We start from the raw sequence: 15,117 nt of genomic DNA, 5'->3' as shown, positions 1-15,117 counted from the left end.
TCGCAGACAAATCTTTAATAAAAAAAATAATAACTTAAAAAATATAAAACATTCTCATGTATTACAATCCATTCACTTCCTACCACTCATATTCATGGTTGTGGGTGGCTGGATCCAATCACAGCTGTCCTCTAGGACAACACCAAATTTTTATTGGATAATGCGTAATGTACATGGGTCCTTGTATGGCTCTCACGGAATTACATTTTTTTTAAAAGAAATATTAGAAGGATTCTGATTCTTTTTATTTATTTATTTTTTTAAATTTATTCATTTTTAGAGAGGAGAGAGAGGGGGAGAGAGAGAGACAGAGAGGGAGAGAGAGGAAAGAGAGACAGAGAGAGAGAAGGGGGGAGGAGCTGGAAGCATCAACTCTCATATGTGCTTTGACCAGGCAAGCCCAGGGTTTCGAACCAGCGACCTCAGCATTTCCAGGTCGATGCTTTATCCACTGCGCCACCACAGGTCAGGCGGAATTACATTTTAAAATATGTGGCGTTCATGGCTCGCTCAGCCAAAAAGGTTCCTGACCCCTACAGTAGAGCAAGGACAGGGCTTGCTTAAAAACCTTTACTAAAGGCCCTGGCCAGTTGGCTCAGTGGTAGAGCATCGGCCTGGCATGCGGGAGTCCTGGGTTTGATCCCTGGCCAGGGCACACAGGAGAAGCACCCATTTGCTTCTCCACCCTTCCCCCTCTCCTTCCTCTCTGTCTCTCTTCCCCTCCACTGGAGCAAAGTTGGCCCAGGCGCTGAGGATGGCTCTGTGGCCTCTGCCTCAGGCGCTAGAATGCCTCTGGTTGCAACAGAGTGATGCCTCAGATGGGCAGAGCATCGCCCCCTGGTGGGCATGCTGGGTGGATCCCAGTCGGGCGCATGCGGGAATCTGTCTGACTGCCTCCCCGTTTCCAACTTCAGAAAAATACAAAATAATAATAATAATAATAATAATAATAATAAAAACCTTTACTAAAAAGTGATAGGCCTGGGATATGACTACCCACCATGACCTGCCCAGTTCGAAATTTATTGCCCTGGCCAATTGGCTCAGTGGTAGAGCATCAGCCTAGCATTTGGATATCCGGATTCAATTCCTGGTCAGGGCACACAGGAGAAGCAACCATCTACATACTTCTCCCTCCCTCCCCCCTCTTCCCTTCCTGCAGCTGTGGCTCAAATGGTTCAAGCAAGTTGGCCCCAGGCGTTGAGGATGGCTCCATGTCTTTGCCTCAGGTGCTGAAATAGCTCAGTCGCTGAGTGATGGAGCAACAGCCCCAGATGGGCAGAGCATCGTCCTGTAGGGGGGTTGCAAGGTAGATCCCGGTTGGGGCACATGCAGGAATCTGTCTCCCGGCCTCCCTGCTTCCCTCCCTTTCACATAAAAAAGAAAGAAATAAATTTATGGTTTATTACAGCACCCTTCTTTCTAATACAAGCTAAAGCAATGCCTGGCCACAGAGCAAGCATGCAATAAATTTGTTGAGTAGCTTGCCTCCTATTGGGGTAATTTCCATTTTTGTGTAGAGCTGGTTTTCTCTGAGCATGACTTGTCTATTCAGCAAGCAATTTTTGGGTCCCACTGTGCTGAGCACTCTGGGGGATAGAAAGATAAGACAGTGAGACTCATGTGGCTGAGAGGGTAAGAGAGATGCAGGAGGTATTTGTTTTCTTTGAAACTGAGTCCTAATAACACCATTTGAGCTCTTGAATCCAGCCAGGCCTGAAGGCAAAGATCCATTTCCTGGAATTTTCAGCTTCCTGAGCCAATACATTTTCAACTACTCCGCCATTATTTATTTTTTTTAGTCTTACTTTGATTTAAATTGGATATCTATCACCTGTTACCGAAAGATTCCTGAGCAACATAAGGGAGATGAACAAATGAAAAGTGGACTCACTCACACATAGGTGGGATATAAAACTGAGACTCTTGAACACAGATAAAAGTAAAGTGGTTACGTGGGGGAAGGGGGCAGGAGGGAGAGGAGTAAAGAGGGACAAATAGACAGTGACAGAAAATGATCTGACTTTGGATGATGGGCACACAACCCAATCAACAGTTCAAATGCTATAGAGATGTTTACCTGAAACCTATGTACTCCTATTGATCAATGTCACCCCACCCCATTAAATTAAATTTTAAAACATTATTTTTATTTTTTATTTTATTTTAGTGAGAGGAGAGGAGGCAGAGAGACAGACTCCCACATGTGCCCCAACCAGGATCCACCCAGCAAGCCCACTAGGAGGTGATGCTCTGCCCATGTGGGGTCATTGCTCCATTGCTCAGCAACCAAGCCATATTTTTTTAGTGCCAGAGGTGAAGGCCACAGAGCCATCCTCAGTGTCCTGGGCCAACTCGTTTGAACCAATTGAGCCATGGCTGAGGGAGGGGAAGAGAGAGAGGGAGAGAGAAGGAGGGAGCGGAGAAGTAGATGGTTGCTTCTCCTGTGTGCCCTGACCAGGAATTGAATCTGGACATCCATGTGCCAGGCCAATGCTTTACCACTGAGCCAATCGGCCAGGGCCAAATTTAATTTATAAAGAAAAAGAAAAAGGAAAGTGAGCCTCGGCCGGTTAACTCAGTGGTAGAGCATTGGCCTGGTACATGGACTTCCTGGGTTTAATTCTTGGTCGGGGCACACAGGAAAAGTGACCATCTGCTTCTCCTGCCCTGTCCCTCCTCCCCCACTTCTCCTCCCTCAGCCGTAGCTCAATTGGTTCAAGTGAATTGGCCCTGGGCGATTCCTCCATTGAGGATAGCTCAATGGAGCCTCTGCCTCAAGCACTGAAAATAGCTCCATGCAAGCATGGCACCAGATGGGCAGAGCGTTGTCCCCAGCAGGAGTTACCAGGTGGATTCTGGTCAGGGTGCATGCAGGAGTCTGTCTATCCTTCCCTCCTCTCACTTAAAAAAAAGAAAAAAGAAAAATGAGTTCAGAGAAGCTTCTTGTGGGGTTAGGAAACTCAGAGCTATTCATCCAGGAAAGGGTTAAAGGAACTAGGATCTTCATCCTGAGAGAAAGGAGCCTCTGGGAGACGGGGCCATATCCGATAAGAGCTGTCATATGGGAAAGGAATAAGATTTAGTTTAGATGTTGCAAGAGGAAACACCAGGACTAGCAGACAAATGTTGCAGGAAAAGATTTCAGTTCAGCTGAAAGAAAAATGTTGAGGCCTCAGGAGCAGCCCAGAGGTACAGTGGTGACTTAGGAGTGAATGAGCCCAAAGAATGAGGTTTGTACAGTGAGAAAAAAAAAGGATAATTCTGCATGGGTCTCATTCTACATAACCCTTAGCTTCTCTCTAGTCTGGAATTGGAAACTCTCAGCCTTGTTGACCGATGCAGGCACAGAAACAGTTTGTCACATGAAGGTATGAAACATGTGGCCCCTCCTCCTTGCCAGGGAGCCCAGTATTGATGTCCCAGGAGTTAATTACAAGAATGTCCAAAAACACAGTGGACATCGGCTGAAAGTCATATTGATTGATCCACAGGTAATATGAGAAGTGGGCTTTTCCAGGGATTTTGAAAAATATTTTTCTTATTTTATCTTTTTTCTGTAAAACAATATCTGGAACTAAAACATGCACTTTAGTTTCGCTAAGAATTGGTTTTTAGCCCTGGCCGGTTGGCTCAGCGGTAGAACGTCGGCCTAGTGTGCGGAGGACCCGGGTTCGATTCCCGGCCAGGGCACACAGGAGAAGCACCCATTTGCTTCTCCACCCCTCCGTCGCGCTTTCCTCTCTGTCTCTCTCTTCCCCTCCCGCAGCCAAGGCTCCACTGGAGCAAAGATGGCCCGGGCGCTGGGGATGGCTCTGTGGCTTCTGCCTCAGGCGCTAGAGTGGCTCTGGTTGCAACATGGTGACGCCCAGGATGGGCAGAGCATCGCCCCCTGGTGGGCAGAGCGTCGCCCCTGGTGGGTGTGCCGGGTGGATCCCGGTCGGGCGCATGCGGGAGTCTGTCTGACTGTCTCTCCCTGTTTCCAGCTTCAAAAAAAAAAAATTGGTTTTTAATTTGAAGAGTCTGGGTCATAGCCCTGGAGAATTTCTGCATGGGAATTACAACATTGTCCCAAAATAAAAGATGCTCCCAGTATGCTACTATCCTGGGGTATATATAGACCTCCTACCAGGCCCATGGCAGTGTAGGAGGGTCTATAAGAGGCTTCAAAGAGGTCTATAAAAACAGGCATCCACCTGCCTGGCTCCTCTGCTACCCACAGACCTTGATTTTGGACCAACACCCAATCTTCAGAAGTTGTTTCTGGATAAGAAGAAAAGTTATAGTGACAAAATACACCCATCTAGCACCATTATGATGTGGCAGGAAGAGTGTGGTCTTTGAAATTGAACAGATCTGAATTCAAATTCTGATTCTGCTTTGGATCAGACAGTTTTCCAGAGTCTTCATTTTCTCACTAATAAAAAGGAGGATAATAATGGTCTCTTAATAGGGTATTTTGAGAATTAAAGATGATGCTACTAGTTGCTTAGTATAGAGGATAGATGATAATTGAAAGAATGAAAAAATATTTAAATAATAGTTGTTAGAAGACCAAAAGGACTTCGAAATTTAAAGAGGTTCCTTAAATGGTTGGTTTTCTGGTACAAGTAGAAGCTAGAGAGAAAGAGAGAGTTATTGTCTCGGGAGAAGGTCAAGAAGAGTATAAAGAAGAGTTGGAGATTTTCAAGGCTTTGTGTGGGAGATTCTGCTAGTTACTCAGCCAAATCCATCCCCCTTCCTTCCTGAGCAATTAGCTAGATTATATTTCCCAGCCCCCCTTGCAGTTAAGGGTGGCCAAGTGATCACCCACTTGTGAGTGATAATGAAATGTAGCATTTGGGGACTCAGGCCTTAAGACCGTGAATATGTCTCTTCTTTTCCCTTCCCACCAGCTGCAAACCAGATGTGGCTGCAAAACCAGCTTCAATCATGCAGATCATAAATGGGCTCTAGAGATAGCAGAGCAACAATTTGGAAAAAACCTGGGTCTTGACAGTATGGAGGAGGAAGAAACTTTTCCCTACCTTTCAAGTTTCTTTCAGCTGGTCTAGTAATTAAATTTACATGAGACAGATTAACAAGAGAAAATAGCCAAATATAATTGTGTATGAACATATGGGAACCCTACATACATGAGAGAGTCAGAGACCCCATATGCAGGACAGAAAGGAAATATGAAGTATATGATGTTTGAGTGAAGGATCAACGGAGGGGGGGTGCTTCAGAGGAGAGGAAAGTTATTTTCAAGATGACAAGTTTGTTTTGCCATATAGATAGGTCAAAAGATTATCTCTGATAATTTCTTATTATGGGCAAGACCCCTAATTTAAATTCTTCTAAGTAGTTAAAGGAGGGTCAGGCAGAAGTTTCCTATGAGCCCACAGGACTTGGTTGTCTTTACCTTAAAATAATCTGCATACCACAGAGGTACATCTTGGGTGACTCATTCTGAACCCTTACAGCTCTGAACCGCAGAGCTGCCTGCCATCGTGGACTATTATATGAGAGACAATAAACTCTTTCACTCCTTACACCATGATTTTCTCAGAGCTCTTTGTTATAGCAGCTGACCCTTGCTTGCCCTAACATCTGGTGTAAACCATCTTGGGTAGGGCATCTATTTCTCAAAGCTGGTTTTCTTTTAATAAACAGTAGGCAGTTTGGTACAGTGGAAAAAGCCCTAGTCACCAAGAAATTGGACTGCTTAGTGAAAATTAGGAACATTTTGTACTTCGCTTCATAGTTGACAAAAGACTTTCTCTGTGAGACCTAATTTACTCATCTGTAAAATGGCAACCACAGAAGCATGAGTGTAAGTGAAAGTTCCGTAAAGTGTCAAACGTCATACAAATGTGAGGGCCTCTCTGTGTCCTGGGCAGCAGAGGGCACCAGCTGGGAGACTAGCTGGGTCGTCTGAAGAGGAGCCAGGGGACAAAGAGGTTCGAGTCTGCTGCCTGACCTCCTGGACTAATTGCTATGCTAGAGGCCGACGGTGGAATGTATTCATAGCCAAATAATTGTAAAACTATGCAGAATTATAGATACAGCAAGAGCCTATATAACACCTCACTTTACAAAGAACAGTCCTGCAGAGGAGACCTGCCCGGAATAACAGCCGCGGCAGTCATGAGGCCTCCTTCTGAGATAAACGCTGGAGTTTGGCTCTAAATGCCAACATCCTTAGCTAATCTAAGTAATGCATGAGCAGGAAGAATTTGGTGGCTGGGAGCCCAAGCGCAGTTGTATAAAGAACTCTAAAGAGCAGTTATAACCTCCGAGCAGCAGGCCCTAGTGCATGATGGGAAATGTAACATTTAATCAAATATAGGGGGAGCTGCAGAGAGGGCTGGGGGTGGGGGCTCGGGTCCTGGCAAGAGGCAGGCTGCTAAGGGGCCTCTGGCAGGGTCTCCACCACACCACAGATGGTTTTCGTCTCTGTGGTTCATTTGTTCTGAGTGGGATCAGCCCCTTCCAAGTCAGAAGTCCTGGATTAGAAGATCCACCATCCTGTCCTTAAAGAGGCCAGAAGGGGCTCAGCCAAAAAGTTAGGGGGAGCCTGACCTGTGGTGGTGCAGTGGATAAAGCGTTGACCTGGAATGCTGAGGTGGCTGGTTCAAAACCCTGCACTTGTCTGGTCAAGGCACATATGGGAGTTGATGCTTCCTGCTCCTCCCCCCTTTCTCTCTCTCTTTCTCTCTCTCTCTCTCTCTCTCTCTCTCTCTCTCTCCTCTCTAAAATGAAAAAAAAAGTTAGGGGAAAATACTTATGTCTCTCCTATTGAGAAGGGAGGCAGGCTCTTACTTCTGATGATCTCATGATTTTTTGAACTGGAAAGTCCTTGTAAAGATCGTCTTATCCATCCCCACCTCCCCTCTCCCATCTTCAGTACTCATTTTACAGTTCAGGAAACAGAGGCCGAGTGGGTATACAAAGTTCCCAAGGTCACATAGCCAGTTAGGATCCTCCGAGATAATTTCAGAGCCACCCACCTGGTCCCCATCCCCTTATTTTACAAACACTGATACAGAGCTGCAGAGAAGTGACAAACTCAATTGCAGAGTAGAAGGGGGGAGGAGTAGCTAGATTTCCTGGTTCAAATCCAGGGAATTTTGACCACCGCAGTTCAGCATCTCCTCAGTTGAGGGTTGATTGTCAAAGACCCCTCTCCTGTTCTGGCTCATGTGTTTCCCTGTAGCTGCTAGCAGCTGGGGAAGCGGTCCCTACAAGAGAGGGTGTCTCTGCTGCCCAGATTGGGTCAGATGACTGCCTTTAAATCAATCAGCTGTGACCAGGAGGCAGGATAATTACAGATGATGACAGCTCCGATAATAAGCAAGTGGATGGAGGTAAGGGAAGGTAAATCTCAGGAGAAGCGGATGCTGAACAGACAGTTCCTAAAGCTATATACTGCAGCCTCCTTGACCTCAACTCTCCTTATCTGTAAAATGGGAACAGTAATTGTGCCCCACCACAGGGCTGCTATGAAAAGTAAACAGCATAATACATGTACACTCTGCTTTACATAAGCACCTAATATCTATTAGCACCCCTTTCCCTTTGTTTTTTTCAGGAGTATTTAAAAAACTGGACACTATCTCCTATACCGAAGACAGCAGAAGAGAAAGTGAAAATTTGTCCTGAAAACTCCAGTTTGAATAGAGTGACATGATCCAATTTTTAATTTTTAAAGATCCTGCGGGCAGCTGAGCGGAACATGATCAGAAAAAGAGGTAGGAGCAGGAGCAGGCAGCATGGTTAGGAAGCTATTGCAATAGTAGTCCAAGCAAATGATGTCTGTGGTTTGGTCTAGGGTAGTAGGAAAAAGAGAAGCGAGACTGATCTGAGCTCATCTGAAAGTACAGTTGATAGTACTTGAAGGTGGGGAATGAAAAGCAGGCACAAATAAATAATATCGATAGTTCCTCAGTTTGGGGCTTAACTTTTTTTTTTTTAAGAGAAGTTTTGTGTTTCATGGTAAAGCTTAGCACGTGCCAGCACTGGGCATGGCCTGGAGTTGAATCAGCAGAGATGGTTAGATGACCTCCCACAGAGCCTCACATGGGGAAGAGGATGAGGAAGGTGACCACTAAACAGCAGAGCCCCATGGCCTCAGACAGGGGAAAGCCCAGAATGGCATAGGAGAAGAGCTGCTGCTTGAGAGACGGGTCCCTGGAATAGCCAATGATCAAACTGCCAAACACTGTACTAATTCCGGCCCCTGAACCAGTGACACCCCTGTGGCAGCCCCAGCACTAATAAACTTGGCCTCTGTGTCAGTGTCCCTGGAGGTAACACTGTTCTGGAACTCCCGTCAGGCCCCCTGGAATGGGGAGCTACTGTAGGAAGGCCGCTGAGATGGGGTCTCCGGCTTACTCAGGAAGGAGGCAGACACAGGCCTGACTAGACCGCAGTACAACAGCAGATCAGAGCAGAGGGCTGAATAGTGCCCCAGAGGGCTGTGTTTCTCCAGTCTCCCAGATTTAGCTCGAGATTTCAGCAGGGCTTAAAATTTATCTTCAGTTTCCTTGTCCTGGGAGCTTTCTTGACTGATTTTAATTTTTATTGATTGATTTTTAGAGGGACAGAGAGAGGAAAGGTGAGGGAGAGAGAGAAAAGCATTCATTTTGTTGTTCCACTTAGTTGTGCATTCACTGGGCACTTCCTGTATATGACCTGACTGGGGATTGAGCCTGCAACCTTGATGTTTCGGGACAATGCTCTAACTAACTGAGCTAACTGGCCAGGGCCTCTTGGCTCATTTTTAAAAATTATTATATAAAAATATACTGTGCTGCCTCTTTCCATGCCTAGCACAGCTATGGTGGTGATTCCAAGAAGCATCTGAAGCATGCAGTAGCTCCAAACCATTGGATGCTGGATAGACTGACCAGTGTGTTTGCTCCTCATCCATTTATCAGTCCCCACAAGCTGAGAGAATGTCTCCCTCTCATCATTTTCCTAAAGAACAGGCTTAAGTACACCTTGACAAGAGATGAAATAAAGAGGACTTGCATGCAGATGTTTATTGAGAACGATGGCACCCTGGCCAGTTAGCTTGATTGGTTGGAATGTCATCCCAGAGCACAGAGGTTACCGGTTTGATCCCTGCTCAGGGTACATACAGGAGCAGCTTGATGTTCCTGTCTCTCTCTCTCTCTCTCTCTCTCTCTCTCCCTGACTCTCTCAAAAAAAAAAAAAAAAATGATGGTAGGCCCTGGCCAGTTTGCTCAGTGGATAGATCATCGCCCCAGTGTGCAGACGTCCCAGGTTCAATCCCCAGTCAGGGCACACATGAGAAGCGACCATTTGCTTCTCTTCCCCTCCTTTTCCCTCTTCTCTCCCTCTTCCCCTCCCGTAGCCAATGACTGCATTGGTTGAACGTTGGCCCAGCCACTGAAGGTAGCTCAGTTGATTTGAACATCGGTCCCAGATGGGGGTTGTGGAGTGTATTCTGGTCAGCAGTGTACATGAAGAAGTCTATCTCACTATCTCCCCTCCTCTCGCTAAAAAAAATTAAAAAATAAAAATAAAAATAAATGATGGTGGTCGCCTTGGCTGGGTTGCTTAATGGATATAGCATCGGCCCAGAGCACCAAGGTTGCAGGTTCAATCTCTGGTCGGAGCACATATGAGACGCAATAAATGAGTACACAACTAAATGGAATAACTAAGGGGAACAATGAGTTGATGCTTCTCTCTCTCTCTCTCTCTCTCTCTCTCTCTTATTTTTCCCCTCTCCCCTGCCTCTCTCAATAAATGGAAAAAAAAAAATTTTAAATAATGAATGATGGCAAGGTCCAAACCAATAAAATCTTCCCTGCTGGTTTTATGGATGTCATCTGCATTGACAAGACTAGAAACAATTTCCGTCTGATCTGTGACACCAAGGGTTTCTTTGCTGTTCTTTGTATTACACCTGGGGAGGCCAGGTACAATGCAAATTAAGAAAGATCTTTGTGGACACAAAAGGAAACCTTCATCTGCTGACCCGTGATGCTCACATCATCTGCTACCCTGATCCCCTTATCACGGTGAACGATACCATTCTGATTGACTTGGAGACTGGCAAAATTACTGATTTCATCAAGTTTGACACTGGTAACCTGAGTATGGTGACTAGAGGTGCTAACCTGGGAAGCATTGGTGTGATCTCCAACAGAGAGACACTCCTTCCATTGACATAGTTCATGTGAAGATGCCACAGCTTTGCCACCCAGCTCTCCAACATTTTTATTATTGACAAGGGCAACAAAACCTGTATTTCTCTTCCCCATGTAAAGGGTATCACCTCCTCATCACTGAAGAGAGAGACAGGAGACTGGCAACCAAACAGAACAGTGGGTGAGATGAGCTCTAACTGACATGATTGGAAGAGTCTTTGTACTTAATTAAAGATAATGCAACATGAAAAAATATATATTGTGCTTATTTTTGAATAGGCAATAATTTTACATGATACAAAATAAAGATATAAAAGATATATAGTGAAAATCCTCCTTCCTTCTAACACAGCATGTCTCCCCCATTCAAATTATGAATTTAATATATATCATTCCAGGGATATTTTATGCATCTAGAAGAAAAAATATAGGATACACACATAGATGGATCACACACACACGAAAATATATAGTTCACCTTTTAATATAAATAATAACATTATACACATTTTTCTGTACCTTGATTTTTTTCTACTTACATATATCAATAAAGATTATTCCCATCTTAATTATCTATTGCTGAATAACAAATAACCCCCAAACTTAGTGGCTCACAACAACATTTATATCTCAGTTTCTGTAGGTCAGGAATCTGGGCACTGCTTTACTCGGTGCCCTGCGCAGGGCCTCTCACAGGCTGGCATCAGGTGTCAGCCGGGTTTACAGTCTTCTTGAGGCTCGACTGAGATCAGAGGCCACGCTCAATCATGAGGCTGTTGGCAAGATTCAGCTCCTTGTTGGACCAGTGACTTAGTTCTTCTCCAGTCCTGGCCATTGCCTGAGCCTCTCCAACATGGCAGGTAGCTTATGTCTTCAAGTGAGCATGCTGAGAAAGAAGAGAGTGCAGCAAGGTGGAAGTCCCAGGCTCTCACAGTTTAGTCACAGCCAGCGCTTTAGCTGTGTTCTGGTTTTTAGAATAAACTGTTAGGTCCAGCGTCCCCCCACACCTCCAATCCACCCCAACCACCATGCACAGGTGCACACATTCAAACACACAAGGAGGGCATTACACAAAGGTGTAAATCCCAGGAGGCAGGGATCACTGGGAGCTATTTCAGAAGCTGCCCACCACAGTTCTTTAGCAGTCCATTGGGCAGGCCCTTGTCCTTTTAACCAAGGCTTTAATGATAGCTTGATGAGTTAATGTCTCTTACCCAGAATGACTGGGAAGCTCAAACAGCAGAGATCTTGTGCATATGGTGCATATAGCTGATGCTCAGGTGATACTGTGCTCTTTTTGGATGCAGAGAGTAGAGAAAGTTTGCTTGGTTCTGTCTTAAAAGTGTACTTGGGTGATAAACTGTTACTTGTTCATATGGACTTGATGCTACCATATTTTTTCATGTATAAGATGCACATTTTTGGGAAAAATTTGGGGTCTAAAAATTGGGTACGTCTTATAAAGTGATTGTGGATTATTTTACTTACGTTTCCTGCTTTTTCGAGCTTGTTTTTGCGCTCATTGTTGAAGACAGTGATTCATCATCAGACACTGATGAGGACAAGCTAATGAATGGGAGGTTTTTTTGGTTTTTTTGTTTTTGTTTTTTTTGGATGGGAGTTTTGACAGTGATGAGGAGTTGTATAAATTTTACGATGAATAAAACTGGAGTTCAATAACTTTATGTAATACATTTTTTTCCCCCAAATTTCAGGACCCAAAATTAAGGTGCGTCTTATACATGGGAACATCTTATACGTGGGGAAATATGATACTTTGAATAAATGTTTTGGAAGATTTTTGAAACTCCAATCCAGAGGACTGTGGACAGCATGTTTGGAAACTATGGAAAGGGCCTGGACCAGGCTGGGCTGAACACACATAGCATATACACAGTATCCTGGACTGTAGAGGTTTTGGGTTATTCCTTATTTCTGTAATTATCCTGCTGTTCACAAAGAGCAAGGCCATGGCCTTAGGAAGAGGGTAATGCCACCAAAGGAAAGGTCACACCAAAGGAAGACTGTCCTGGGGCAGAAATTGAGGACTCAAGGTATGGGCCTTTGGGAAGTCCGTTTCTCTCTCTCTCTCTCTCTCCCTCCCACTGTTTTAAGAATGTTGAGTCTGCCCTATTCAGGAAGATATGCTCCAAGCAACCCTACAGGTGAGTTGAGCTGCATCCTGCCACGTGGAGCAGGCTGGTGCTGGACGGGTAGGTGCACCTGGCTACCTGCCCGGGATCTGTGAACTCAGAAAAACCACACCGATCAAGGTTGTGAGGATCTCTCTTGTTTTACTCTTTTACCATGGTCCCCAAATTTTGTCAGCTCCTGCCAGGGGTTGTGCCTGGCTTCTATTAAGTATGTTACACTGAGCAAAGGGCCCTAGCCATACCTGGGGCTGAGTGGTGGGCTCAGTGGTGGCAGCCACCCATTGAGAGTAGCCTTGTCCAGCAGGGTGAGAGTCACAGAGGGTATGGGGACCTACTGAGGATGCTGGAGGGGAAGAACATAAAGGAAAAGCTCCGGGGCTGGTGTAACCCAGACCTGAGGGGCTCCGCAGGACAGCCAGGGACGCTGCAGGGGTCGAGTTCCTGTGTGGGCCAGGGTTCAAAGTACATTGTAGTTGGAATGTTTGATGGAGACAAGACAGTGTATTACCATTGGCTGGGGAAGCTGACGATAGCCATTCCATTAGATGTTTTAGTAGTAAAAATTGATAATACCAATAATGTAGTGTGTCAACATTTTAATAGAACTTTCAACTTAAGACAGTCTGTATATACACCCATCTCTTGTTGGTCCTCAAATAATTCCATAAGATGTGCAGAGAGTTGTTAGATTAATTGTTCTTAGTAATTACCAGGATGAACAATATGAAAACTCTATATTGGCCCTGGCCAGTTGGCTCAGTGGATAGAACGTCAGCCCAGCGTTCGGACATCGTGAGTTTGATCCCTGGTCAAGGCACATGAAAAGCGACCATCTGCTTCTCTTCCCCTCTTCTCTCCCTCTTCTCTTCCTGCAGCCAGTGGCTTCAGTGGTCTGAGCATAGTCCCTGGCACTGAGGATAGATCAATTGATTTGAGCATCACACCAGACAGGGGTTGCTGGATGGATCCTGGCTGGGGCACATGCGGGAGTCTGTCGGAGTCTGTCTTATCATCTGCCCTCCTCTCACTTAAAAAAAAAAAAATCTCCATATTTATGTCAAATGTAGTTAAAAGTCAACAATTTATATGGTTCAGTTTAATATTACTATGAAATTATAACTATGATTATTATAATAAATAACAAGAACAATAGGTACCATTTAAAAAATTAAAATTATGTATCTGGCATATTGTTAAGCTCACAGCTCATTTTATCTTGTTAAACTCTCACAAGAACTTGATGAAATGGGTACCAGGATGGATACAGCAGTATTCCTCCTGGTCTCCCCCTTCAGGGCCCACACACCCATTCCCAGCTGCTGGCAATGTTGGCTATTGATGTCTCACAGCTCCTTTCCTCTCTAGAAATTGTCCTGGCCATAGGTTGCTGCCTCCACCAACAAGGCCAAGTGCCCAAGGGCAGTCTTCGGGCAATGACTGGCCAATGGGGGAATGTAAAGAGCAGGCCTCCTAGCCTGTATTTGGGACCCTTTGCAAGCTCACCCCAATCCAGATCTTCCTGTAGGATCCGCTGAGGTCTCAGGTGCAGCCACATTGGGGATTAGCTTTTCTCTCTTCCCAATGCTGTCCTCTCACTTATTTACAGGTGTTATTTCCCAAGAGCACTGCCTGATAAACCTGCAGACAATCCTCCATCTCTAAGGCTTCTTTTAGCAAACCCAAAACAAGACAGTTGGTACCAGAGGGGGCCCTGGGAGGCAGAGATAAGATTTGGAGAGTTGTCCTTGAAGGCCAGCTATTAGTGAAGACCCATTACTGGTACAGAGGAAGGTTAGTCCCTGGTGTGCTGTAACTTCATGCTTGTTAGAGCTCACTGCTGGTGAACTGGGGAGCAATATGCAAGGAAGGGGGTCACTGGCTTGTGCAGTGACTTTGGCAATTGAGGGAAGCAGTGAGTCTAAGAACTATGGAAATGAATGACTGTTGCTGAGCCCATTGGTGCTAAAAAGCAGTAATAAGTCTCCAAGTGAAAAATCACCAAGGCAAAAGCCAGAGGGCCTATGGACAACATTTAAGGAAATGCTTCCTGCAAAGGGAGACCCAACCTTAGGACTTAATGGTAAGAGTAGCAGAGCTCCAGAGCAGGTGTAATTCTTAGTCCTAACAGGCCTTATTATGCCACAGTCACAGCCCTTAGGAAAGAGGTGGGGCCCTGAGAGTTGGGTTGGGCTATATGAGTAAATGCAGTGGAGAACCTTGAATTCTCAGATTTTTCTGAACCCTCTGGGCCTGCAGAAGTGATGCACTTCTTATTGACAAATGGTCACCTGTTGGAAGACCACACATGGTTTCAAATGAGGCAGGTGCCCGACGAGGTAATGCTTGTCTCCCTCAGAACCTACCTTCACCTCCTTTCTGATTGTTGGGACAATAAGAATCAAACCCCAGTTGGGTTTGGCCTGCTCAGGGAGGAGAAGGACTGTACTCTGAAGTTAACTACAGGATCTGGCTAATGCCGTCAGGCAGGGAGTGTGCACAGACATGAATCCTGAGGGGGCTGGATCAAAAAAAGAGGAGGGTAAGGTTGGACAAGAGCAGGTATTGATATGGAAATACTCTCCCATGATATAGGACTTAATATCTTGGCAAGGAACCCAGGAGATGGTGCCAACATACTTAAAAGATGAATTTTAGAAGCGTAGGGAGAGCAGTGGTCAACATGAAGTGAGGCAGAAATGTCGGAACTGCCGTGGCAGACGGGAGGGAGAGATCAAACAGCTCATGGAGGTGGGCATGCAAGAGCGCTTTAGTGCACGTTTTTTTTTTTTAAAGGAATAAAC

General features: G+C 45.3%; 2 pseudogenes; one reads left to right on the top strand and one right to left on the bottom strand.

Annotated features, from left to right (window-relative positions):
- Positions 1–501: 501 nt before the first annotated feature.
- Positions 502–10,348, top strand: LOC136376279 (small ribosomal subunit protein eS4, X isoform-like; annotated as a pseudogene).
- LOC136375858 (ATP synthase F(0) complex subunit C1, mitochondrial pseudogene) lies at positions 8,053–8,808 on the bottom strand (annotated as a pseudogene).
- Positions 10,349–15,117: the final 4,769 nt, after the last annotated feature.

This window comes from Saccopteryx leptura, chromosome 6 (genome assembly GCF_036850995.1).
Source record: "Saccopteryx leptura isolate mSacLep1 chromosome 6, mSacLep1_pri_phased_curated, whole genome shotgun sequence".
Lineage (NCBI taxonomy): Eukaryota > Metazoa > Chordata > Mammalia > Chiroptera > Emballonuridae > Saccopteryx > Saccopteryx leptura.
Note: the sequence above shows the minus strand (reverse complement) of the source record. Positions and strands in the feature narration are given on the sequence as shown.